Below are 13,682 nucleotides of genomic sequence, written 5' to 3'. Positions count from 1 at the left end.
CAGGTTACCCAGGATGGATGATGGTTCAAATCCTGGCAACCCATATGGTCTCCAGAGCCTGCCAGGAGCGAATTTTGAGAGCAGAGCCAGTAGTAAGCCCTGAGAGATGCTGGTGTGACCCCCTTCCCATCAAAAAATACCTCACTTTGACAAGTGAAATATATTTATATTTGTATATGTGGCATATTTTTAAAGGTAGATTTTATAAACTATTTTGAGTCTTATAAACAATTTGATAGTATTGTTAGTTGATTGACTTGTTTTCACTTATTTGAAGACTAAAGAACAGAATCCTTTTTTAAGTAAAATTGTGAGAATATGAACTTTTGAAAATTCAATTTAAAGGCAAAATACAATAGTCTTAAAAAAGGCTATTTTATAGCATAACAGATGAACTACTCATCACTTTTAACTATAGTGTTTTTCTTTCTCTTCCTTCCTTCCTTCCTTCCTTCCTTCCTTCCTTCCTTCCTTCCTTCCTTCCTTCCTTCCTTCCTTCCTTCCTTTTCTTCCTTCCTTCCGTTCCTTCCTTCCTTCTTTTCCTTCTTCTTTCTTTCTGGTTTTTGGACCACATCCAGTGACACTCAGGGGCTACTCCTGGCTATGCGCTCAGAATTGCTCCTGGCTTGGGGGACCATATAGAACACCGGGGAATCTAACCATGGTCTGTCCTAGGCTAGCTCGGGCAAGGCAGACGCCTTACCCCTTGTGCCACTGCATTGACCCCTATAGTATTTTTCTTGACCTATCATCCTGTAAGCAAAATTAGTCTGTGTACATTTACACTCTAAGAACAAAAAATCATGCAACTGAGTAAAATAGGTCTTAATATACTTTTTACTATATAAGATCATCTTTCTGCAAACAATATTAAACTATTCTGTGAAATTCTTAAATTTTGTCTGTCTACAAAGTGCAAAAATTTCAATTGCCCATCCAAAGACTTGCAATAAAAAATGCCATAGCACATTTGTTACATATTAAGTTAATAATTTTTAGAGCCTATCTACCACTTGGTTCTTCTTAAAGTAACTGAATTTTATTTAAAATACAATTTATGTTTTTTAAAAAATACCATTTATAGAATAGTATGTCACCTTAATTGCTAGATACAATAAATTACACTAAAGCATATGTCTTTCAATAAGAGAAACTTCTCTGGGACAATTTTCAGTGTGCTACATGTGAGATGTTTGCTTTGGACCCAATAGATCACATTAATAATATGAAAGTTTGGGCCCATTTATCAGTAATTCCTTGGAAGGTGAAACACAGAATTATGATAACTCTTCACAGGACTGAAGACATTCTCTATTGGCTGGCCAGCTTGGTTTCACTAATTGGTGATATAGGTAAATTTAGAAAAGGAAGTTTTCATGAACAGTACTTTATCCCATTTTCAAACTCTCCAATTTTATGTTTTATTCTACTTCCTTGCCTTGATCCATAGAAAGTCAAGAAGCTGAATAATAAAGTGGGTAAATGGTTTGCTTTATACGTGACTGACCCTCATTTGATCTCCAGTACCACATATGGTCCCAAAGTACTTCTAGGAGTGATCCCTGAGCACAACCAGATGTTGTCCCCAAACCAATCAAAAAAAAAAAAAAGCAAAATATACAAGATAAGTACATTTTCTCACAAAGGTTTTCATTAAAGAACTCCTATGACCACATAAATATTTGTCCCAATATTTTGTCCCACATATTTAAACAAAATACTAGTTTCTAATATGAATTATATATGGGGATATTTTGTACCTTTATGGGAATATTTTGTACCTTTCTATAAAGTAAAGGTAAACAGAAGTGTGTTTCTTTATAATCCTTTTATGTTTTACTCCAGGCCAAAGATATTTGTCTAAACCATTGATGATATACTTGACCAGGTGGTTCTTTTGGCAGATAAAATCTTACGATGTAAAGTAAAAATACAGAATTAAATGAGCCCACCTGTTTTGGCTTGCTTCTTGCCCTTTGATAAATTTTCCAGAGAAATGACTGTCTAAGCAGCTGGGTTGTATAATTGGCACTCCAATGGGTCCCCAAAGACATTTGCATCTGAAACCCAGAACATGTAAATATGTATCATTATGAAAAAAGGAACTTCACAGATGTGAGTAAATTAGTTATCTTGAGAAGAAAAGATGGTCCTATATTGTTCTGGTAGACTCAATGCAATCACAACAAATTTTATATCAAGGCAAAAAAGAGAGGAAAAGAGAGAGAGGCAAAAAGACAGGAAAGACAAACAGAAAAACAGAAATAGACACACAGAGAAGAGAGGCAGAGACAAAGAGAGAGACAGGTAGAAGAGATAAAGTGATGGAAGCATAAGTAGAGAGATATGAGGAAGGAATCTCTGCCTGAATAATGAGTGGACTTTAGAAAAGGAACTTTAAGACAAGGAAACCATTCTCAAAATGTTACAGGAAGTATATCACCCTGCTAACATTTCTATTCCTGTGCTTCTGATCTTTAGAACTGCAAAATAGCAATTTTGCATTTTTATTTATTTTTGTTTGTTTTGTTTTGTTTTGTTTGGGGTCACACTCGGCAGCACTCAGTGGTTATTCCTGGTTCTCTAATCAGAAATCACTCGTGGTAGGCATAGGGGATCATATGGGATGCAGGATTCGAACCACAGTCCATGTTGGATAGGTTGCTTGCAAGGCAAATGCCCTACTGCTTTGCTGTCTCTCAGGCCCAGAAATTTGTATTTTGTTTGTTTGTTTTGGGGTCACACCTGGCAGTGCTCAGGGGCCACTCCTGGCTCTATGCTCAGAAATCACTCCTGGCAGGCATGGGGGACCACATGGGATGCTGGGATTCGAACAACCATTCTTCTGCATGCAAGTCAAATGCCTTACCTCCATGCTATTTCTCTGGCCCTCAATTTGCATTTTTAAACCATTATGTTTGTTGTCATTTTTTAGAGCAGTAACAGGAAATTGATACAGATTTCATAAACACACAGGAAACAGACTGGAACTAACCCATGACCTGGGATAATTTAGCTGAAAACAGAGCCTCATTGAAGGAATAATATTTTTTTCTGAGCTAGAAATTGTGTCATTTTTGTGCTGCTAAATTGTGAACCCAACAGCTGACTTGCAAGATATAATCACTATACTGAGCAACATGATCATATTGAAATTCTGTCTTTCAGTAGAATTCTCATTCTCTCTCTCAAACACAGACTCTATTTGTTCTATTTTAATGAATATAAAATTATGGACACATGCATATAAAAATTGAATTTCAATTTTTTACCAATGAGGATAACATTCTGTTCATAGTTTTTGTTCTATTGAAAAACATTTACTCATCTTAATAGCTCCACAGTATCAAGTATTTCAGTTAATAGTGGTCTTTTATAAACAATTCGCCTTCACTGGCCTTACTATACAATAAGAAAATGTAGATTGTGGACATAGCTTATATATGAGAGAATTAATTAAAATTAATTGGACTTTTGTTTGTTTACAGTTTTTTCTTTATTTTGAGAATTTAGAGACAAAATTCTATGTTCACAAATGCTTAAAATGTTTTGTTTTTCTCTCTAGTCCAGGCAATTCTTAATTTATTTTTATATTTTTGTTATTTTACTTTTATTTTTACTTTTTGGGCTACATCCATTTACTCTCAGGTGTTACTCCTGACTATGCACTCAGAAGTCGCTCCTGGCTTAGGGAACCAGATGGGACTCTGGGAATTGAACTGTGGTTCGTCCTAGGTTAGCAGGTGCAAGGAAAACACTGCCACCATTCCAGCCCCTATTTTCACTATTTCTTGTGTAAGTCAGCATGAGTTATGAGATATTAGATTTTTATACTAAAAGTACATATGAATGTTAACTAATCTGAGAGGTAAAATTTATTTGTATCAGTGAGCTGAGAATTCAAAAATTTAATAAAATCGGGGGCATGTACAGGAATTAAGAGTCTTGCCTTGCCATTGGAGAATCCTGATCGAAGCACTGCCAGAAATGATACCTGAGTACAAATCATGGGTAAACCCTGAGCACAAGTGGTTATGGCTTGTGCTCAGGGATCATTCCTGGCTGGCACACGGATCTACAGGGGATGACAGGGATTGATTAAACTTAATTTGGTGATATGCAAGACAAGCACCCTATTTGCATATTATCTCTCTTTTCTGATTTAAAAATTTAACTTTTTTACATAAAAGATAATTTATTGAAGAAGCAATGAATTGCAAATATGTAAATATATGCTTAGGAAAATGCTGCCATATCACATGCATCACCAAAGTCCATGACCCTTTCCCATAGTCTACTAGAACCTTCTACTACCATCTCCCTGTCTCCTTAGAGAATCTCAGTTCTATTGTCATAATCAAGGTTAATTTTCACCACACACTTTATGCCTTGCTTTATTTATATATAAGACATTCCTCTATTATTGTCCTTCCTATCCTACACTGCAGGATACCTTCTAGTTCAAACCATTGAAGTGGATTCAAGGCCTGGTAAAAAAAACAAACAAGGAGAAGTCATGTCAGGAGTGAATTTAGATTAGTGTTTAATGCAAAAGAGGCTTTGCCTGGCCTGCCATTATTGGTCATTTTTTGTCCTCTCAAAGGACCCTGTCCTTCATACAGTCCAGTTGCCATAACAACAAGCCACAGACTGGGTAGCAGATGAACTACTGTCTTTCCCTTCTCAGTATTCTGGAAGTCCGAAGCCCAAGATACTGGTGATACTGGGCTTGATTTCAATAAACCCCTTCTATCAGTTTTCAGGCCACTGAGTACTGACAGCTTTCAGGCAAGAGGAACTAGAACTTTCCACAGCCACTTTGTTCAGAGCACTAATCCTTCCAAAGACAATCCCTGGCATCCAAAAACATCCTCAGGACTTCATGTCCTATTACCATATTATGGAGCTTATAATTTCAACATACAGATTTGGTGAACACTACATTTAAGACCACAGCCATCTCTCAAACTAAGGGAATATTTTCCGGAGTGAGTCCTTGTGTTTGAGATTAATAGGCATCTAATTCTTCTCCCTATATTCGGCCTCTCTGGAAGCCTGTGGCATCTCTACTCCATCCCATAATACCCATGGCTCTGTAGTCAATGTTTGTTTTTCCTTTGGCTCTTTTTCTGGTGAAGCTTTTTCAGTCTTTATGTTCTATCCACTTATTATTATCATTTTTTTCCAAATAAGGAAGGGTTGGAGAGCTGAATCCCCAGACAGACTTAGATAGTGTTGTCTTGCCGCTTTCCAAGTGATGGATATTAAAACAAAGAAGCAATTTTAGACATGGCAACCAAACACTAATTTTGTGCCACATTTCTCTTTAATTTTGAATGACAGTTTATTTTCAAGATGCCTCTTGAATATAGAATAAAATTCAGTGGTTAGAGAGAGCCCCTTTGAATCTTGACTAAGATGCTTATGTGTCAAGCAGAAGTTCTTAATTCTGTAGCAAATGACTTAATCAGAAAGATGTTATTTATCTGGATGATTGAAGGATGCTTGAATTTTATGCCTATTTGTTGTTATGACTTTGTGATTTTAAAATTCTTTTCATGCTTATCATTGCATATAAGTTTATATAATATCCAGTATTCAATTATTGTCATATATGTATGGAAACAACTATAATAACATTCACCATGTTATCAATGCAAATTACTAAAATATTATTTAGGACCTTCGTCATTGTTTTGGGTGTTATCTATATTATAAAAATATAATATTAAATTAAAAGTCTAATATTTAATTTAAATTCTGATGTATATTAACCATTGTCAAAAAATTATGTACTGAGGGATTATCCAATTTCTTGGCAGTGACACTTAACTTGCTGTGGGGATATTTCCAACTCTATGTTTTTGCTTAATCCTTTTTTTGCCATAGAAAGTAGAAATTGTTCTCCATGAAGCTTTTGCTCTCCAAAAATGTCAAAAAAGTTTGACAGCTCTCCAGTGAAGATGAGATTAGAAGAACATAGCCTGCCAGAGGCAAAACCCAGCCGTGGAAGTGTAAGATTTTCACTGAAAGCTGGAATGTGTGAGACAGGGCCCCATTTTCCATCAGTTATGTTATTGTCTGGTGCTTTTGCCAATCTACTCTCAGGCAGCAAACGATGATGGGAAGCTCTGAAATCTTCCTAAAAGTGTAGATCCATCAATGTGCCCTGGGCAACACTCCAAGTTATTGAAAATGGGGAAAAAACTATACATTGCTGCAAAGGCCAGAAATCTAGCAAAAAAAAAAGTTCTTCGTGATCTTCCAGATTTTATTTTTTGTTGTGTCTCTTAATTTATGGAATCCATTGTTGTTGATGGAGATTTTAAAAAGATACTAGCAAATGATAACTTGAATCAATGAACTATGCTTTGATTCAACTGGAGGGAAAATAATTATCTCATTATTGATTATAGCAATAATAGCTGGAATAATTATAAAATCATCATCATATATTCGCCCCTTGCTTAAGTGTATTATATTTTTATTTCCCCAATTCATTTTAATTACCAAGATAAACAGAAGACATGGTGATACAATACTGCTGGGTAACATAGGCTAGTAGAACAATAAAAATTAAGGTAGGGATTAGTAACATTGGATAAATTTAGGGGCCTCATTCTGTTTTTTTTTCTTATAGAAAGAACATAAATTTCTGGGGTGAGGAACTCTTAAATGTTTTTTTTTTTTCTACTGGGAGATAAGCTGTTCCAGGAAGATACATAGAGAATTTCAATGCTAGCACCACATATGGTGCCCAACGCCCAGAAGGAATGATCCGAGTACCAGGAGTAAGTAGCCAGGAATAAGCTTTAAAGACCACTGGGTGTAGTTCATAAACAAAAACAAATAAAAGGTAAACTTGAAAATTTGGGATCCTCTCTCCAGAACCATTTTCCCCCTGCCCTCCTCTCCTCTCCTCTCCTCTCCTCTCCTCTCCTCTCCTCTCCTCTCCTCTCCTCTCCTCTCCTCTCCTCTCCTCTCCTCTCCATGTCTACCCTCTCCTCTCTTCTCCACTCTTCTCCTCTCCTCTCCTCTCCTCTGCTCTCCTCTGCTCTCCTTTCCATGTCTATCCTCCCCTCTCCTCCCCTCTCCTCTCCTCCCCTCTCCTCTCCTCTCCTCTCCTCTCCTCTTCTCTTCTCTTCTCTTCTCTTCTCTTCTCTTCTCTTCTCTTCTCTTCTCTTCTCTTCTCTTCTCTTCTCTTCTCTTCTCTTCTCTTCTCTTCTCTTCTCTTCTCTTCTCTTCTCTTCTCTTCTCTTCTCTTCTCTCTTCTCTTCTCTTCTCTTCTTCTCTCCTCTCTTTTCCTCTCCTCTCCTCTATGTCTACCTTCACCTATCCTCTCCCAAACTCTACTCTTTCCTTCTTTCTCCTCCTTTCTTCCCTTCTCTCCTGTCCTCTCCTCTCCTCTATGATCCCCTCCTCGCCATCCCCTCGGTTCTTCTCTCTCTTCCACTCCTCTCCTCTTCTCTCTACCTTCCCTTCCTCTCTCCTCTCTTCTCCTCTCCTCTCTTCTTTCCTCCTCTGCTCTCCCCCTGCCTTTCCTTTCCTACCTTTTGTCCTCTGCTCTTCCCTCCCCACCTTTACTCTCTTCTCTCCTCTCCTTTCCCTCCTCTCCCTTCTCCTTTCCCCTCTTTTCTTCCCCTTTATCTTTCTCTACTTCCCCTCTTCTCCCCTGTCCTCTCCTCTCCACCCTTCCTTCCCTCCCACCTACTCTCCTCTTCCCTCTTTTGCTCTCCTTTCCATTCCTCTTCCTCCCCTCCCCCTCCTTTCTTCTCCTCTCATCTCTTCGCTCTTCTCTTCTCCCTTTCTTTCCTCTCTCCAACTCTCCTTTCCTCTCTTCTCTCCTTATTTTTAGCTGATCTTAATCAGTTGATCATCTGAGATTCTCAAACCAAAATGATATTATAATAAAGTAAATAGAAAATACTTAATAAAGTATATATCCCAGACGCTACTTCTATTATTTAACTTTTTCTTTAGTAAACTGGTAATGAAAAAATTGGAAATACAGCAGTTTTTCCCACAACTCTGACTCATCTCTTTGCTTCTATTTATATTGCTTGACACTACCATAAACTGAAATTTATATTTGAGTTTACATGGTTTACGCAATTGAAAGGACATAAGCTATCATAGAGTGAACTAGATATGCTTATGTTCAACCATATTACATAAAAAAGGATAAAATATTAGTGAGCACCACAATGTCCTACGATCCTCTCATGGAAACAGAAGTTATATGGTTTGCCACGAAATATTGGCCAACAGCCTTTCATCTGTTTCACCCCTTGGGAATTCCTAAACTATACTAAAAGAAATGGAAAACAATAAAATACTATTAACCCAAACTATAGGAACACAAAATGAAAGTAAAAACATTCACATCCATCTAGACAATATTAAAAGTTACATGTAACAATTACCTTAGCTGTTTATTGTTTTTTTTTAAGTCAAACAGAGAAAAAACTAGACCCTTTAAGGGTAACTCTAGACTATTTTTAATATAAACCCTTTATTTAAGCACCATGATTACAAACACGACTGTAGTTTTGTTTCATTCATTAACATAGACTAATATTTTATGCACACAAGCGTTACTCCTAGTAGGCTCAGTGGACCATGTAGAATTTTTGGAATTGAACCCTAGTTAGAACATGCAAGGGAAGTGCCTTATACACTGTATGGTCATTTTGGCCCTCTTTATACTCTTGGTATGTATGTTCCTCCTTGTTTCCCTTTAGACTTTTTGCCCCTTTGTAGGTGGCATAACTACATGACCTGGCCCCCTCTCTGTCCCTCTTCTATAATCTCATATATTTTCAGAATTTGTATTTATTTAACTCATGTGTGAAAAAAATAGCAGCTGAAGTTTATTTAGAATTTTCCATGTGCCTTTCTCAGACATTCAGTCTAATATTCAACACTTTGAGTAAAGTTGTACTATCCTGGTGAATTTAAGGATCACATACATGCAGCCAATTCCTAAAATTGTATGTTCAATGAGAACTCTGATTTCTTTAGTTACTCATTATACCATTTTTATAATTTTTTTATTTAAGCACCCTGGTTAAAAACATGTATTTGGGTTTCAGTCATAAAAAGAACATCCCCCACTTCACCAGTGCAACCTTCCAACCACCAATGCCCCCCATATCTTTCCTCTTCCACCCACTGCCTCTATTTAAGACAGGCATTCTACTTCTCTCACTCACTACCACTGTCATGATAGTTGTTAGCATAGTTATTTCTCTAACTGAGATCACCACTCTTTGTGCTAAGCTTCATATCATGGGCTGGCCTTTTCTACCCTCATCTCTATTGTCTCTGGGCATCATTACCATGCTGTCTTTCATTTTCCTTAAATCTTACAGAAAAGTGAGACTATTCTGTGTCTATCTCTCTCTCTGACTCCTTTCACTTAATATAATAGTTTCCATGTCCATCCACATATAGGAAAAATTCATGACTTCATCTCTCTTGACGTCTGCACATTAGTCCATTGTGTATATGTACGATAATTTCTTTAGCAACTCACCTGTTGTTGAGCATCTGGGTTGTTTCCAGCCTCTGGCTATTGTAAATAGAGCTGCAATGAACATAAGAGTGCAGAGGGCATTTTTGTATTGTGATTTTGTGTTCATAAGGTATATCCTCAGAGTGGTATTTTGGATCATATGGGAGCTCCCATAATACCATTTTATAAGTATATTCCTTTGTATGCAAAATCCTTTTGATGAGTAGGTTTAAAACAATTGGATATAATAATAAAACATTAAAATATCTTATCTTTCTTTCGCCATGTATAGCCAATAATTTTATCCCAGTCAGAAAAAGAGAAAGCTCCCTGCAGCATTCCCACAAATCCTTCTTGTGATTATTTCACCTTACAGTACAGACTATTCTTCCGAATAAAAATTTAAGGATATTGAGACTTAAAGTTTCCAAACAGCAATGTACAAAGTCAAGTCTAATAATGACGAAACATTCTCTAATTTTGTTTGCTTTTAGATCTTTTATCCTTAACTCAGTGCCTTAAAATACCAAGCAAAATTGTTTTGTCACTATTTTATTTTTAACATTTTCTATTGAAAAATAAAATAGTATCCTAATGAATTTTTACCAGTCTATTCTTCAGATGACCACTATTTCCGGATGTGGCAAATTGAACAGGAGTTATAGATCAAGACTTGCCAATTTGCATAAAATCTCAATGAATCAAAATTATTCCTTTGAAGAAAAGCAAAGATGTTTCTTTGTTTGACTATCATAATCATTAACCCTATTTTGACCTGAAGGCAAAGTCAAACATTTCAAAATTGAGGGCCGTTTTACAAAATGCCATATCATCTCTTTCAAAATTGTCAATATCACTGAGAGAAAGGAAAGTTTCAGGGGAAGCAAAGGCAGACAGTTAAGGAGACGTGATGTCTGAGTGCAAATTATTATCCTGGAGGGAATTCTTAGAAAAGAAAATGGACATCAGAGAAGAATGGATCTCATCAGAATATACTGTGAGTTGAGCTAATAATAATGTGCCAGTTGTTTCTTCTAAAAGAGTCAATGCACAGAATAGACTCACCCATCTATGGGTTTTAAGAAAAATAAAAAACATTATTGTAATAATGCCCAGAGACAATAGAGATGAGGGCTGGAAGGACTGGCTCATGACATGAAGCTCACCACAAAGAATGGTGAGTGCAGTTAGTCACACTGACAACTATGGAGACAATGTCAATGAGTGAGAGAAGTAGAATGTCTGTCTCAAATACAGGCAGGGGTGGGGGAGAAGGGAGATTGGGGACATTGTTAATGGGAATGTTGCACTGGCGAAGGGGGTGTTCTTTATATGACTGAAACCCAACTAAAATCATGCCTGTAATCAAGGTGCTCAAATAACGATATCATTTTAAAAAATTAAAAAATAGAAATTTAATGCAACAGATTTTTATAAGGGAAACAAGTTTCAGTGTACTTCGTTTGTAATATCTATGCAAATGTAAACTTAATTTAACATAAAATTAGGTGTCGAGGCCAAAGCAGTTATAGATTGCCTATCTGATGTGTACACAACTGGCCCAGATTCCATATTTGACACTTTATGTTGTCTCAGAGTCCACTGGCTGTGATCACTGACCACAGAAATAGGAATAAACCTGGAATATGGTCTGGTGTGGCCAAAAACAAATGACCTCATAAATAAATAAAAATTTTCAATAATTGATATTTTTATAATGACAAGTGATCTTTTTTTTATCATTAGTAAAATTAAAATTTAGGGCATAGTAATGTTTATAAACACCCCCCAGTTCTCTCTAGAGTATAAATAGCAGGGTTGAAATACAAAATACATTCTAGAAAGAATTTTTTTATTTTGGGTTTATGATTTACTACTGATTCTGTGTTTAGGAATTACTTACTCCTGTAAATTTAGAGGACTCCAGGTGATGGCAGAGATGGAAGGGATAGTATTTGCTCATAAAACTATCTAAGGCCCATTTTTAGAGTATTTTAAGAAAGGCCAATAGGGAACACAGAACTCATAATTAAAACATAAGATATAAAAAATTATGTCTGTATCTGTGTGGGTAAAGAGACTACCTGCTCTGCTTTTGGAAATGCAGAGAAGACTTTGTTTCCATCCCCAGCACCATATTTCATTTCCGTACCACCAGGAGTAATACCTGAATGTAGAGCCATAAATCAATCCAGAAAACCACCAAGATTGGCTCCAAAACCAAACTGACAAATAAATTAAACAAAATTAATGGCCAGAAGACATTCTGCATAGCTACCCTCAATTCTATTTTCAAGTAATTTGTTTTGTCCAAATATATAGAAAAAGTTGTCTTACTCCAAATAGATTAAAATTAAATACTTAGAAATATCATCAGTATAATGGAATATTTTTCTTTTAATAATAAAGTATTTTTGGAACTATGTTCTTTAAAATGCAACTCTCCATCTCTCCATTCTTGGGGAGTAATCAATCACTTGGCCCAGGGTTCAAATGTGTTGTCACCATTTGGGGAAACAGACAATGCCAGAAGCAAATTAGTTCATGATTTTAAAGGATAATAAGCTACGATACACACATATTCTTGCCTTTAACTGAAAAATAGCAATTTTACAGGGAACACTGATAAAAGAGTACAATTGCATCTGCTGCAGGAAGAAAGATATTTCCTACCCAGGAGGACCCATAATCTCACATTTCAGAAGACAAGAGAAAATAGTGTGTTTTTTTTTTCCTTTCACTGGAAAAGAAGCAACAATAATTATTGCCAGGTTTGACCCTATTTGTTATCTTTAAATAATCATGACAGGCAGTGCTGAAGATGACTTCTCAGGCAGGATGAAGAGGAGAATAAAGGTTTATGATTGAAGCGTGTGAGAATGATGTTTAATTTTATTCAATAACTTTGAAAATTAAGTACCATTGATCATTTAGTACTGATATCTTTAAGATCCTGGATTAGATCCTGGATTAGAGGATTTTGAGAGCACAATGACCTGTATTATAGCTAGAATTGCAAGAGTTTACCTGTTGAACAAAGTATGCTGCATATTTAGTATTTCACATATAATGAAATAAAATCTGAATGAACCTCCTGGAAATAAATTGTATAGAATAATTTAGTTTCACCCATTTTCTGGTAGTCAAATAGTCTCTTACTACTCTCATATATCACAATTTTTTCTGTGATTAGATACAGCATTTTAAAAATCAAATGCAGGGTCCAGAGCAGTGGCACAGCAGTAGGTTATTTGCCTAGCACATGGCTGACCTAGGATGGACTGCGGTTAGATCCCCCAGCGACCCATATGGGACCCCAAACCAGAAGGGATTTCTGAGCGCAGAGCCAGGAGTAACCCCCTAGCATTACCAGGTGTGGCCTAAAAATCAAAAACTAAAAATCAAATTGCATAATTTTTGAAATGTAAAAGAGAATACATTTATTACAAGAGAATAATTTACATAACAGGGGCTGGAGAGAAAATGCAGTGATTAAGGGGCAAACCTCCCAAGTGATTGATTAAGCACAGAGCTTAGAATAGTCTTCATTTCTACAAGGATATTCTGGGTATGGTCAATTCTTCAAAAATGCAATTTACATAATAGATTTATAGTAATAGCTGATTTACTGTCAGTAGTGGAAAATTCTTTTGCATTATAAAAAAGAAAGCAGTGTGGAAAGCTCTAGGCTTTCTTTCATTTTCTGAAAACTTTTAGTAGACAATATAGTACAAAAGTGCAAAGTAATTCTGGGTCCTTATCCTCTTCACATAATTTTCTTGTTGGAACCTCTGCTATACTCTTATTAGCAATAATAATATTTGATGAACAACAATGTATTCAAATGTAGATCAAAATAATGACTTCCAATATTATAATTATATATTTGTGAAAATTAAATAGGAAAAGATACCTACTGACCTCATATTTTAAGCTTGGATTAATAAAAATCAATGCACAATCATAATAAAAACTAAATAGGTAGTTAGTAATTTAGAAATATATGATAATATGTTATTACTATATCTGAAAGTCTATCCTATTTAGTAATAAAATTAAAAGAAAATGCTCACAGTCAATAATCAGAAATAATTTCATTTCTGTTATATGCTTAATATCTTTTAATGAAAGAATTAACCAATCTATTTAAAGAGAGTCATAATAAATG

This window comes from Suncus etruscus, chromosome 2 (assembly GCF_024139225.1).
Source record: "Suncus etruscus isolate mSunEtr1 chromosome 2, mSunEtr1.pri.cur, whole genome shotgun sequence".
Classification (NCBI taxonomy): domain Eukaryota; kingdom Metazoa; phylum Chordata; class Mammalia; order Eulipotyphla; family Soricidae; genus Suncus; species Suncus etruscus.
The sequence above is the reverse complement of the archived record's forward strand: the minus strand, read 5'-3'. Positions refer to the sequence as shown.